The following is a 4,717-nucleotide window of genomic DNA, read 5'->3' on the forward strand; positions in this document are numbered from 1 at the left end:
GAATGTGGGATACCCCACCTCAGCAGCTACAGGCGCTGGTCAAGTGTGTGGTCCCACGGACCGTCCATCTGGTCAGGTGGGAACGACTGCCATTCCCCCGGCCTAGGCATTCTGCTGCGAGGAAGCAACTTCACCATCTCCAAAGTTAAGGAGGTGGTGGGAGGACGCCCTCTCATAGCAGGTGTCACGTACAAAAACTGCCCTCTCAGGCTGATCAATGTGTATGCCCCGGCCGTAAAGAGCGAGCAGCTGGCAGTCTTTCAACAGCTGCCACTGCTGCTCACCACCTCCAGGCCAATCATTCTGGGCGGGGACTTCAACTGTATCATCGACACGGCCGGGCAATCCAGCATGGCCAACAGCAAACTGGACACTATGTCCAGACTCCTGCTGGAAACAGTTAAAGATGACAAGCTGCATGATGTCTTCAGCAACCCTGCAGATGGAGCGCAGCGCAGATAGATGTGGTCCTGGCCAGACAGGTCTGGCATTCCAAAATTGATTTCCTGTTTTCCGCGCGCTCACGGTCAGGTCCACCGACGTCAAGCTGGTGTTCTCTGACCACTGCCTCCTACTGGCCCACTGTCACCTAGAGGAAAACCAGAAAGTGGGCAGGAAGTCCTGGAAGCTAAATGTAGAACCATTGACCACAGAGAACCTCGAGGAACTCAAAAAGGATTACCAGGGTTGGAGAACTGGAAACCCTTCTTTGAGTCTCCATCGCTCTGGTGGGAAACAATTAAGGGGAACATCAAAAGGTTCTTCATTCATAAAGGGGTTCAGAAGGCCAGGGAGAGACTGGGGGGGGGGGGGGGAAGCATGCAGAATCTACTCCAACTGCAGTCGATGGGGGTTGATGTCAAGGAGGATCTCCGGAAGTGAAGAGTCAGCAAGCCTCGCTCTTTGCCTCGGAGGCCTCCAAGGTCATCTTCTGATCCAGGGTCCGCTCCGTGGAGCAGGATGAAATGTGCACGCATTTCTTCTTCTAAAAGGTGCACAGAGAGATCTCTGTGATCATCAGCCTGAAGGAAGAAGATGGCTCTGTAAGGCCATCGCAGTCTGACATTCTGAGGACCTGCAAATCCTTCTATGCCGGACTGTATGACCTGAAGCCAACAGACAGCACGGCCTCCCAGTCTTTCCTGTCGTCTATCACGCAGGTCTTAGACGACGGTGAGCGGGAGAGCGAGGACAGACTGTTATCTCTGGATGAGCTGACAAAGGCTGCCGAGTCCTTTCAGAAGGGTAAAACTCCCGGAAGCAACAGCTTACCGGCTAAGGTTTACTCGGCGCTGTGGGATTTGGCGGGCCCGGACCTACTGTAAGTATATGAAAGTATACTTCTGGAAGGCAGCATGTCAGAATCCATGAGGAAAGGCATCATTACCCTCACCTACAAGCAGAAGGGGAAAAGGGAAGAAATTAGAAATTGGCGACCCATTTCACTGTTGAACGTGGATTACGAAATTCAAGCCAAGGTCATCGTCAACCGGGTCAAGTCTGCCCTGGCATCGGTGACCCATCCTGATCAAACCTGTGCTGTACTCGGCAGGAAGATCTCTGATAGCCTCGCGCTACTCAGGGATACGATTGCCTACGTGCAGGACAGGCAGGTGGACACCTGCCTCATCAGCCTAGTCCAGGAGAAGGCGTTTGACAGAATATCGCACACCTACATGATGGATGTGCTTTGGGGAGGGAATCCGCAATTGGATCCAACTGCTCTACACAGACATTGTTGAAGTGGAAACTTTCCTGCTTCTTGACTGTGATAGAAAAACTCAACAATGTTCGTTCAGACAAAATAACTAGCCGTTATTTACGAAAAGGCTGCATGCAGTATATGGCTGAAACTTGAGGTCAGAGAGCAGTTGGTACAACTGCTGATTCTCCCACAAGTCCGCCCTTACAGAAAGAAACAGTTCAGTATTTATACATAATCATTATCAGTTAGCGTGACCAGAGCTTATTCAGGGATTCGATCATTAATAAAATCATAAGCAATTCCATTAATCATGTCATAACCTGCTGACCTCCTAGAACTCTTTGTCTCATCATTCATACCCTTATCTTGTCCTTTGATGTAACAGAAGAAGGTCTGTGACTCCTTCATCCCTGACTTTATCTAGTTTTATTTACTCATACAGTCTTAAGTTATGCGGAGTCAGCCTTGCTTATATTGTACCAAATAGCTGACCAATTTCCCCATCATGCTATTCCTTAGTTCGTACAACTTCACAACATCAGTAGCGCAGTCTCAATCAATGGGTGGGAATCAGATAGTTTTAAGATCAGGCCTGGAGTCAGGCATGGCTGCCCCCTCTCTCCTCCATCCTTTCTGTGTGTCACATTGAACCCTTTGCCCAGTCCATCAGAAAGGACCCAGGTCTTAAAGGGGTTACCATCCCAGGCAGTGGAGGCACGCAGGTCAAAGTCTCTCTGTAAATAGATGACGTGACAGTCTTCTGCTCGGACCTGTCATCTGTTCGCAGGCTCCTCCAAGTCTGTGAGCAGTTCAAACTGGCCTAGGGAGCCAAAGTCAACCGGAGCAAGAGCGAAGCTATGTTCTTCAGGAACTGGGCTGACCAATCCTTTGTCCCCTTTACCATCAGGGCAGACTACCTTAAGGTGCTGGGGATATGGTTTGGAGCGGTGGGGTCATGCACCAAAAACTGGGAAGAACGCATTTCCAAAGTAAGGCAGAAATTGGACTTGTGGGAGCAACGCTCCCTCTCTATCACCAGCAAAAACCTAATCATCCGGTGTGAGGTACTGTCTGTTTTATTGTATGTAGCGTAGGTCTGGCCAATTCCCAGGCCATCTTCAAATTTATCTGGAGATCTAAGATGGATCCTGTCCGGAGGGAAACGATGCATAAATCTCTGGAGAATGGAGGGAAAAATGTTCCCAATGCCGTCCTCATTCTGATGACCACCTTTGTGTACGGCTGCATCAAGCTGTGTGTAGATCCTCGGTACGCTAACACCAAGCGCCAGTACATTTTGAGATTCTACCTCTCCCAAGTGCTGCACGGAAGATGGGTGTGGCCACACTGCCGCGGAACGCTCCAAGTAGTTGGACGCAGCACTTGTTCTTCGTGGAGAAATTCTTCCAGAAACCACGTGGCGATCAAGCAGTGCTCAGCGTGTAATGCCCTCGAGGCCCTGAGGGGAAAGGATGGGTACATGAATAGGGAGGGAATAGAGGGATATGGACCGAGTAAGGACAGAAGGTTTTTAAAAAATTTAGTCAGGGCATCATGATCGGCGCAAGCTTGGAGGGCCGAAGGACCTGTTCTTGCGCTGTACTGTTCTTTGTTCTTTATCTAGTTCTTTCCGGCACAGCTCCTTCCACTGGGTGGCTTCATTTTCCAATCTCTTCTTTGTATTCTGCATCAACCAATCTTTTGGCCCTGAGTAGTTCTTTATTTAATGAACCTCCACCTGTATTTTTCACTGAGCCTCCACCAGTTGCAGCAGAGTATGATCCATTTCCAGCTCCATCTGCCTGCAGCTGTTTTTTTAAAAACTCTTCTCCTTTATCTTGATATTCATCCGTTGTACCCTTAGGTGAACTGACAATTTAAGTGGTTCTTCTTTGTTAAGAGAGTTCTCTGAAGCAAATACAGTCTTCAACCTGTTTCCAAATTGGTTTCAACTTAGCTTTCTTTGCCAATTGTTGCTTTCCCTGTTAAAGATGTCTGCGAATACCCCGCAGCTGATCCACACAAGATCTATGCGCTTGTCCGGGTGTCCCATTCAGGCCAGTCGCTTTCCGTGGGTTGACTTTCAAGAAGACTGCTCTGATGTCTGTGATGGTGACCTCGGATACAGGTTCAGCCGAGATTTCCAGGGCGGAAGGCGTGCTCTCGCTGACTTCCTGCTCAAAATGGACACAGGTTGCGTTGAGCTGATTGGGGAGCACATTGGTGCCGGTGATTCTTTATCTTGTAGCCTGTTATGTCTTGTTGTGTCGTAACGCCATAGTTGTGTGGAAGTTTCACAACACTTAAGGAACATTTAGATGAGCATGTGAAATGCCACAGCACACAAGGTTACAGGCCAAGTTCTGGAAAATCCAAGTAGGATAGATATGTAAGTGCCAGCACAGACATAATGGGCCAAAGCATCACTTTCTGTGCTAGGAGGTCAATGGTCTAGTGGTATTATTGTTAGATTATTAATCCAGAAACTCAGCTAATGTTCTGGGGACCCGGGTTTGAGTCCCACTACGGCAGATGGTAGAATTTGAATTCAATTTAAAAACCTGGAATTAAGAATCTAATAATGACCATGAAACCATTGTTGATTGTTGGAAAAACCCATGTGGTTCACTAATGGCCTTTGGGAAGGAAATCTCCCATCTTTACCTGGTCTGGCCTACAGGTGACTCCAGAGCCACAGCAATGTGGTTGGCTTTCAACTGTCCTCAGGCAACTAGGGATGAACAATAAATGCTGGCCAGACCATGTCCATGGTCAAAACTCATCTTTGTTTTATTAATTTATAGACAAACCACTCTTCCTCCAGCTCTCTACAAGAGAGAGAAGGAACACTCATCAATGACACTGAGCAGCTGCTAAAAGCAACACTCAATGCCAGCTTCCTGCTCAGAAGAGAACACTGTAAATCCTCCTCATGGATTGTGAGACCACACACTTTAGAAACACATTTCTCTAGGAAAACACTATAGAAATGATCCCTAAGAGTATAATCTT

General features: G+C 48.1%; 1 pseudogene; it reads right to left on the bottom strand.

The window, feature by feature from the left end:
* Positions 1 to 4,513: 4,513 nt before the first annotated feature.
* On the bottom strand, positions 4,514 to 4,717 carry LOC144502143 (small nucleolar RNA U3; annotated as a pseudogene).

This window comes from Mustelus asterias, chromosome 12, assembly GCF_964213995.1.
Source record: "Mustelus asterias chromosome 12, sMusAst1.hap1.1, whole genome shotgun sequence".
Taxonomy (NCBI): Eukaryota; Metazoa; Chordata; class Chondrichthyes; order Carcharhiniformes; family Triakidae; genus Mustelus; species Mustelus asterias.